General features: G+C 31.9%; 1 pseudogene; it reads left to right on the plus strand.

Annotated features, from left to right (window-relative positions):
• Window positions 1-1,055: 1,055 nt before the first annotated feature.
• LOC120138006 lies at window positions 1,056-3,240 on the plus strand (annotated as a pseudogene).
• Window positions 3,241-10,440: the final 7,200 nt, after the last annotated feature.

The following is a 10,440-nucleotide window of genomic DNA, read 5'->3' on the forward strand; positions in this document are numbered from 1 at the left end:
TGTTAATAAAGTTATTAAGTCATTGTTTGACATCATGTAAACATTGATGCGTGTTATGTAACAATATGATGTGGCGTAAATTATAATTAATGGTGGATTTAAATAAAATAATTATTTAAACAAAATGGATTATTCATTTATTTGAATAGTATGGGATGATTATAAGGTAATAATATGTTCATAATTCTTAGACAACGCGCATACATCTTGTAAACATAACTACTCAAATATGGCTTTTCTAAGAAGAATAATATTATTTTTCACAACTAAAACTACTCGATGAATTTTTAATAAATTTAAAAGTTATGGATTAAAATGTTTAAATTGACACCGAAAAATGAAAATTTCCTTTTTTTAACTATATTTTCTATAATTGACTCATTAGATCTTCTTTATATTTTTAATAAATGAATTTATTTTTTTAAATCGATTTTGTACTCCTAAAATATAAGGTAAAAAATGCGGATAAATAACATCAAAAATTTTTTTTTTGGAGTTTATTTTTTATGGCTATCTCTAGGTGTTTTTTTAAATAATTTTATCTAGAGAAGGAAAATAAAATGAGAATTTCGCTTATAATAAATATTGAAGCCATAATCTACGGGATCAGAAAAATGTTAGTTAAAAGCTTTTAATCACTTATGGAGATTGTTGGTTATCTCTAAGTTAAATAAATTAAGCTAAACGCATTCCCATCGCTACCTCACATTCAACAACAATTTTGATTATCCAAAGTTTATTAATATTGTTGGAGTTTGAATATCAAAAAATGGATGAAATATAAGATACAATCTATTTGTTATTTCAATTTTTATTTTATTTGAATTTTTTTTTATTGGGAAAGAGATACGACAGCTGATGTATTTAAAGTAGAAAATCATTTTTTCCCATTTCATTTAAAAAGGTTAATACTAATATTTTTTTTAATTAAGAGAGTTTCTAATTCAATTTTTTTTTAACTTCACACGAGTACTTTTAAACAATTGGAGTCCCTCCCACCGACCACACTACATGACCCTCTCGGGCCTGGATGCTTTGATTTTTAGGATCTTTTCCCTTACCTTTTCGCTATGTATATATTTGATCTAATTCTTAGTATCCATTTGTGCAATTTTTTCCTCAAAACTCTACAACTTTGGTTTCCCTTTTCTATCAGAAAAACAGAGGAAAGAAGTGACATTTTGAGGTTTGGGTCTTTTTTTTCTCATGTTGAATTTCAATAAAGTTTGAAACTTCTTATCCGTTAGTTTAATTCCAGCATGCAATTAGTTCCAAAGCTGTATTTCGTTGTTAATTAAGCTAAATAAACTGTTTTTCTGCCTTTTACTTTTGAGAATTCTTATCTGAATTTGTTGGATGTTTGGGTTTTTGTTAATTTTCATTTTAATTGTTAGTCGTAATTTGTGCTTGGGATTTGAATGAATTAAAAACTTATTAAGTTGCTATTTGAAGTGGTTTACAATCGTGTTATGTTATGTATAATCCGAGAGGTCTCGGTTTTACGGGTGTGAAGGACATAGGCTTTTCAATTTGTTTTATCTGAATGAACAAATAATTAGTGCTCTTATAGAAGTTAGATTTGTAAAGCTTACCATTGATTATCGAAGGAGAGTTTAGTTAATTCATTTGTTGAATCTCCTATGGCAGAGTTCTTTGTTTTCCCATTCTAATGAATGGTTTTTGTTCTTTGTTTTTCTTTGGGAATTTCACTGATGATGATGCAAACATTTAACAGAAGAACTATGGCTCCACCTACAAGAATAGGACTTGCTGGTTGGGCTGTTATGGGCCAAAATCTCGCGCTTAACATTGCCGAGAAAGGTTTCCTCATTTCTGTTTACAGCAGGACTACCTCCAAGGTCGACGAGACCGTCGAAAGAGCTAAACAGGAAGGGGATCTTCCCGTGTATGGTTTCCACGATCCTGAATCTTTTATTCACTCTATCCAGAAACCTCGAGTGATAATCGTGCTCGTTAAGGCGGGAGCCCCGGTGGACCAGACCATTAAAACTCTCTGCCTACATGGAGAAAGGTGATTGTATCATCAATGGTGGCAACGAGTGGTATGAGAACACCAGACACGAGGGAAGGAAATGTCCGGACGGGTTTGTTGTACCTTGGAATGAGAGTTTCCGGTGGCGAAGAAGGTGCGCGGTGCGGTCCCTCTTTGATGCCTGGAGGTTCCTTTGAAGCTTATAAATACATTGAAGACATTCTTCTTAAGGTTGCCGCTCAAATTCCTGATAGTGGACCCTGTGTGACTTACATTGGCAAAGGCGGATCGAGTAATTTTGTCAAGATGGTTCATAATGGAATTGAATACGGTGATATGCTGCTGATTGCGGAGGCTTACGATGTTCTGAAATCTGTCGGAAAGTTATCGAATGAAGATCTAAGGAGAGTTTTCTCAGAATGGAACAACAGGGAGCTTTTGAGTTTCTTCATTGAAATAACTATCGATATATTCGGAATTAAGGATGATAGAGGAGAGGGTTATTTAGATGTTTAAGTTTTGGACAAAACTGGGATGAAGGGGACTGGTAAATGGATTGTAAAGCAAGCTGCCGAGTTATCTGTTGCAGCTCCAACAATTGCAGCATCTTTAGACTCGAGGTTCCTTATCGGGTTAAAGGCGGAAAGAGTTGAAGCCGCTAAAGTCTTCAAATCTGGAGGGTTCAGTGACATCTTGACCGACCAAACCATGGATAAGGAAAAAACTAATCGACGATGTAAGGCAAGCTCTTTATCCATCCAAGATTTGCAGTTATGCGCAGGGCATGAATCTCATCAGCGCAAAAAGCATGGAGTAGGGTTGGGACTTGAAGTTGGGAAAACTGGCTAGGTTATGGAAGGGAGGCTGCATCATCCGAGCTATTTTTCTTGATCGAATCAAGAAGGCTTACGATAGAAACCCAACCTCGCAAACCTTCTCGTCAATCCCGAATTCGCAAAGGAAATCATTGACAGGCACTCTGCTTGGAGAAGAGTTGTTTGTCTTGCTATCAACCTCGGTATAAGCACTCCGGCATGTCATCGAGTCTTGCTTATTTCAACACTTACAGGAGGGAGAGGCTACCAGCCAACTTGGTTCAATCTCAACGAGATTATTTCGGCGCCCATACTTACGAAAGGGTCGATATGGAGGGATCTTTCCACACCGAATGGTTCAGGATCGAGAAACATTGAAAATTCGAAGTTTATAATTTACTCCACTGGTACTCTTCGGAACTTCGGATGCGTGTGATAACATATGTTCCGGATCACTCGAGCTCAATGTTATGGTTATTTCTTTTTACCTCAAAATCGTTTCGAAAACCTATCTGCGAATTTAGGCTTGTGTTAGTGTGTAGCATCTATTTTCTTTGTCAATGTGTTGAGCCTCGCATGTGATTGCAAATAATTTATGTCACTAATTACTGCTAAACACAAACATTCTTGCTTTCATTTTAAGCTTTGGTTGGTGAGTCTCCCAGCAGGGATTTCTTGCATACATAAGGACTCGAACTTGAGACTTTACTTAAGCAGTTACCTACCACTTGAACCAACTCTTTGGTATAATATTATGATTTTACATGTTTTGGATGGGTCCACGTGGAATATACCGAAAACTTGACACCCTCCCACTATGAATATTACACTGTGAGAGATTTCAACCATGTTTTGAATTCATTCAACACAATGAGTAAAGGGCAAATTTTCTTGGGTAAACTATATATTTAGGGCCTAAAATATTAGTTTTGGTATGCTTTAGTAATTAAACTTTTAATTTCTTTAAAAATTATACCTAAAGTTTAATTTATGTTTCATTTTAATTACCATCATTGAAAACTTAATATGTTTAGTACTTAAACTATTAATTTTAGACCGTTTTAGTACCTAAACTTTCAATTTTAGTCTATTTTAGTACCTAAAATTTTCAATTTTAGTCCGTTTTAGTACCTAAACTTTCAATTTTTTTAAAACTTAATGTTAAATTTTGAACAGAGTACTAAAATAAAATAAAAATTTAAATTTTTAACAGTGAGTACTAAATCTAAATTTTAAGTATGATTTTGAAAAAAATTAAAAGTTTAGTACTAAAATGAACCAAAAATAATAGTTTAAGTATTGAACTCGTAATTTAGTCAATTTTCTTTATACGTCTGCGACTCGTCGCATCCAGCTGCACTAATTTCTGAGATTGATAACCACCACATTTTTCATTTTTAAGGATAGATTACACTTTTTTATCCCTCAACTTTTATTATACATTTTTATTTTATCACTCATTTTTTTTATATAGTTTTTAATTTGATTACTCAATTTTTAAATTACTTTATTTTTTGTCAATCAGACGCTAAAATGAAAACATGATGGCGTGACCCATTTTCTCCGGCAAAAGTTCTCACTACTGGAAATTTTTAATTCCCAAACTAAGGTACTCATCCGATTAATTTTTCAAATGGGGTGTTTTTTATAATAAATTTGGGATCTTTCGGTGTCTTCAGGGTTAATCAGATTTTTTGATGGGATCTCTCGGCGTCTTCAGGGTGTTGGATTGTTTGTGTTTTCTACGGTAGATTTGGGATTTCTCGGCATCTTCAGGGTTAACCAGATTTTTTTTACTCTTGCTTCTTTTAGTTGAAATCCATGAAAAAATTTGGCCTTTTTACACAAATATCACATTAATATAAATTAATTACTTGTTAGACACTGTTTAAGAATATTTTACAGATCAAGCAAATTTTTAAATACTTTCTATAAAATTAATCATATTTTATTAGTATTTTATTTAATTATTGTATTATTTAATTATTTAATTATTTTATTTAATTATTTTATTTTTTTACAGTTATAAAATAGAAAGTGGTCCTTGAATAATTATATTCGGATTTCTCGGCTTTTAAACTTTTCTCTCGGCTATAAATACGCTCTCAACACGTGGATGTCTATACTGAAGCGACGACATTCTTCTAGTTTAGAGGATTGATGTGAATGTTTACAGGTTGAGAGCGTATTTATAGCCGAGAGAAAAATTTAAAAGCAGAGAAATACGAATATAATTATTCAAGGACCACTTTCCATTTTATAACTGTAAAAAATAAAATAATAAAATAAAATAATAAAAAAATTAAATAATAAAATAATTAATACAAAATATTATTAAATTTATAGAAAGTATTTAAAAATTTGTTAGATCCGTAAAATATTCTTAAACTGTGCTTAACAAGTAATTAATTTATGTTAATGTGATATTTGTGTAAAAAAGTCAAATTTTTCATGGATTCCACTAAAGACACCTAGAGATCCCAATAAACAATCCAAAAATCTGATTAACCTTGAAGACGCCGAGAGATCCCAAATTTATTGTAGAAAATACCCCATTTGGAGAATTAATCGGATGAACACTTTAGTTTAGGAATTAAAAATTCCCTGTAGCATTATACGGGAACTTTGGCCATTTTCTCCTGAAATGGAATCTATCTATCATCCACCTATTTCCTTTGTTTTGAAAATCGGACCGGCCGGTTCAATCGGGGAACCGTTACTTAGTCCGGTTCAATCTAAACCGGTTGAACCGCTATTAGTGAATCGGCCAAAACCGCTGAATCGTTCGAAACAGACTGGCTGAAAACCGGAAAAAATCGGGATTTTTGGTTTTTAAAAAAAAATTAAACCAAACAACGTCGTTTGTTAAACGAGCCAAGTCGAACTCGAGTATTGCTAAGCTCGACTCGAACTTGAAAACTTTAAAAGTAAGCTCAACTCAACTCAAATTCACAAGCTTAAAAATTATCAAGTTCAACTCAAACTCGAAATATAATATTGAAACTTGAACTCAAAAAGGCTTGAACTCAAAAAAAAAATTAGAATATCGATTGAAGCCTAAAATTCGAGCTTGATTGAAGTGAAAGCATAGTTCACTCAATGCTCACAAAAATGCTCCATGATTTTGAATGCCAAATTACCTCTATTATTTATAGAAGTTAGTTGTGATGCGCTTCTATGTTTCTTAGCAATGTGAGATTGTTTTGTTATCATATTTTTACTCTTTAGACTTTTGGGATGCTCTTCTATGTTTCTTAGCCATATGAGATTGTTTTTTAAAAAAAAATATGACTTGTGATATAAAAAATTATTTTTTATTAAATATTTTTGGTATTTTTATTTAATTTTTTAAATAATTATGACGTCGTCAGGTTCTTTCGACCAGTCAGACCGGTTCGATCGATTGAACCAGTGAACCGATAGCATGACCGGTTCGCTAACCAGTCCGGTTCTAAAAACCATGTCTATTTCAAAAAAAAATCTTTTTAAGGTTTCATCATTTTATCACACTGTTATCGAAATCATCATACTCTAATTTCTTCTTTGATCACTCTATACATTAGTAGACTTATTTTATCATCTCCTATCATTCTGTTAGTTTAAATTTTCTCAAAATCTCTTTAAAATATGTGGAACTACAACATAAAAACCAAATAAAAATGAATCTGGTTTAGGGATGGGCCTGAGATCAAAATTAGACGGGTTTCGACTTGACCCAATTGTGTCAGATTTTTTTAAAAAAAATTGGGTTCGGGTTGGATTCGGGTTTAGGGTGAAAATACCCAACCCAACCCAACTCGGGAAAAATTATAATTTTACCTTATATATTTAGGGATAATTACAATAATACTCCTCTATATATTATTTTTTTCAATTAAATCTCTATTTTTATTGAATAAAAATAACTTTTTTAATAAATATATTATTTCGAGTCTGGTCAGGTTCGGATTTTATCTCAAAAAATCGTATCGGGTTCAGGTAGGATGGAGGATGTAAAATTTTTGGATCAGGTGGAGGATGTAAATTTTTCAGGTCGAGTCGGGTCAGCCGAAACCCGAACCAAACCCGACCCGTGCCTATCCGTAATCTAATCTACAATCTTCACCGTTAGATCAATATATAATCAATATATATTGTTCATCTCCTTATTCTTCACTTCCCCACTCTTGAGATTTGGAAGAAGATGATCAAACATTTAAAAATAAAAAGGAATTTGAAAAACTAGGTAAAAATCTTGGGAATGAAGATTTGAAGGATATTTTTTATAAATTAAAAAAAACATTTGAGGCTTTTTATAATTTTAAATAGATAGATATCTTGTCACAATTCCGTTAAATAATTAACGTTGGAATGATAAAAAAATAAGCATTTTAAAAGTCGAGTAATCAATTTAAAAATATTTAAAGTGACCAGAATAGGAACACAATCAAGGTAGAGTGATGAAAAGGCATAGGTTACCCTTTTAGAAAACAAAATATATTTTGTTCTTTTTCAGATAAATTGAGTTTCGTTTACAAATTATTGAATTGATAGATTATTTCAATAAAAACAATATTATAATTGAATTAATAGCCTTTAAAATTGTATTAGTTCTGTAACGAATGGAATTTGAGCAAAAGAATATTGTTTTGTCACATAATCAATCAAGGGACTTATGTATTCACATATGGGAACCGAAACCATATCTTGTTTATTATGATAAAGAGAAATGGGCCACTACCACTTTGTTTCCTTTACTTCATTTTACTGTCTCCCACTAAATCCACTCCTCGTTTTCCTTTCAAGCTTTAATGCTCACTGTTTTGAGTTTACTAAATTATGTAGGTGACGCATTTAACTGGCTGTCTTATATCGAAATCCGCTTCTCTCATGGTGACCGTCCAAATTGCAGCAAATTCTTGCAATTTTAACTTGGAATTGCAATAATTTGACGATCCAAAGAAGCCGATTAGACAAAACAATCCAATAAAATCCAGTAAGGGACACAACAGAATAGGTCAGCAAATTTGTTTTCCGGTGGAAACTATCATTTCAAATGTCTCCACTGAACAAAAGGTGATGTGTAATTGCACTTTCCTTTGTATCGATTTGACGGTGTTGAGAAAACAACAGCCCTCTTTTCACTTAGTCTTTCAAGTCCTCCAATGTTGACATTAGCTGCTCAAACACTACATTTTCGAGCCACCACGTCTTTCAACCAAATCCATTACCATCTCAGCAACAACAATTATGGGTTAGCTAATGATTCACAGAGTAAATAATTAATCGACTAATTATCTAATTACGTATATAGGAAAGATGTGCCGAAATTGTTTCTATGATCGAGAATATTTTTCTTGAAAATCTGTACGATTTGATAAAATAAAATCATAATCGGGTGTTATCAAATATAATAGAATACATATAAAATTATTTTTTGAGAAAATTTTAAAAATATAATTTTGGAAGTTTGCTTTTTTTTTTTATTACAAAAAGTTTAGGTCAAAATCGTTCTCCCAGCCCACGGCCAAGACATACCTAAGATCCAATTGGGATTTACATAGGATTTTACAGATTGTTCACCAAGAGTGACGGTAGTAGGATTCGAACTTGGCCTTACAATATCAAATTCCTGAATATCAACTACCTATGTCAACACTCGTTAGCGAAGTTTGCCTTTTGACAGTATACGAAGAAAAGGTAGGAGAATATATTATGCGTGGGGAATGTGAAAACATCCTAAGATATACAAAATCGATAATATTACTAAAATAACAAATCAATATGACTTCTTTGAGAAATTACGAATACAAATTTAAATTTAAAATTAGATTAATTGAATGAATATAAATTTTATGAAGCTATCACAAATAGTCAACGAGATAACATCATGTGAGTTAGGACACCATCTTATCAAAGCAAAGCAAAGTCACACTTGTGGGGAGTAGTATGGGTATCGTGGATTGCCTCGAGTGAGAATACTATTAGGAGGTGTTTGGTTCAAGGATTATGGAATTCTCATGGGATGAGAATCCCACATTCCCATGTTTGGTTGGTCGGGAATCTCATTCCCCGTAATGTTTTATTACCAATAGTAGATTTTTTGAGGTATATTACCGGGAATGTCATTACCTCCCTTCCCTTAGGTATTGTAACATTACTGGTGTTTTGGACTAAAATGCCCTTAAATTATTATTTTTTTTCAAAAATATCATTCTTCTGTCATTGAATAATAAAAATTCTACGAAGGTTAAATTACAAATTTATCTTAAATTATTTTAGATTTACAAAAAAAAATCTATAATTAAAATTTTATATGAAGTTTAGGGGTTAAAAAAATGTACCCTTTCATTAAACCTTTTTTATGTTTTTAATTTTGTAAAAAAAATTATATAAATATTATGAATTTAATTTTTTAAAGAAAATATATAAATATTTTACAATTTGTAATATTATACAATATATAATAAGGACAATTTGGTCAAATATACATTCCAATAATCTTTTATTCCTTTAACCAAACACGGTAATCTTACATTCCTGCTAAAGCAACCAAACACAAAATACAACATTCCCAGTAATCCTATTCCCTGGTAATCTTTTATTCCCACTGGTAATCTTACATTCTGTGAACCAAACGCACCCTTATGGTTAATTTGTATGGGGTGTCTTTTGACAAATAGGGATAGAGTTCGGGGGCATATGGTTTGATGCTAGTACGTTGTGGTATGATTTGGAGTCAGTGGCGGATGCAGAGCATATTTACGGTGGGAACGTGTTCATTTTGAAATTCAAATTTCTTTATATTAGTTGTTCAGTTTATTATAGTATCCACCCAAAAATTTTATTTGTAATTTCATACAAAAAGTTTTAACAATTAATATGTGTGTGACCACCCTCAAACATATTTCTTGATCCACTACTGCTTGGAGTGCGATTATTAAGCCGGATTTACTTGACCAGTTTATTCACGTGGATTTAAAGGGTTGGATTCAAATGAATCTCTAAAAATTCTAAAATCAAAGATGGAAGACCTCAAATAATGATTATCTAAAGTAAGCTTTAAATTAAAGGAAAATCATTAGCAATACAGCTCCTAGATGTCACTTTTTAGAACAAATTAAACTAGACTTCAAGCTTAAATCTTTTATACATTATTCATTAATAAAGTTATTCTATTCTTTAAATAGAAAACTTATAATTAACTTTTTCCCTTTTCATTTAAGGCCAATTCAACTGGATTCGGGAAGTTTAGAGTACATAAAACAAGCAATGATATTCTAAAGTAACTTCAAATTGACAAACCCCAAAATACTCTACAAATTCTCAACAGAATCTACTTTGCTTCATCAGGCTAGTGGCCCTCCCCAAACCAATAACCAAACCCTTTGCCTCTTTTACCCAGCCTAACGCCATTAATCGGAATATTGCATTTTCCTTTTTCAAACTTTGTGGTCCTCGATATAAATTAATTATTTAAAAATTAAATACGGATAATTATTAAAAAAAATCTTCAATACACTCTTCTAGCATTTACATATTTCTGCAAAATTACATCCATCTGGACGTGAAAATGGCAACCGAAAAGAGAAAGAAAAGATTGGAAGATTTAGTGTAAAGTTGTTAGCTCCTTTAGTAATCAATCGAGAGCTC

This window comes from Hibiscus syriacus, unplaced genomic scaffold, assembly GCF_006381635.1.
Source record: "Hibiscus syriacus cultivar Baekdansim isolate YM2019G1 unplaced genomic scaffold, ASM638163v2 tig00110677_pilon, whole genome shotgun sequence".
In the NCBI taxonomy this organism is placed as follows: domain Eukaryota; kingdom Viridiplantae; phylum Streptophyta; class Magnoliopsida; order Malvales; family Malvaceae; genus Hibiscus; species Hibiscus syriacus.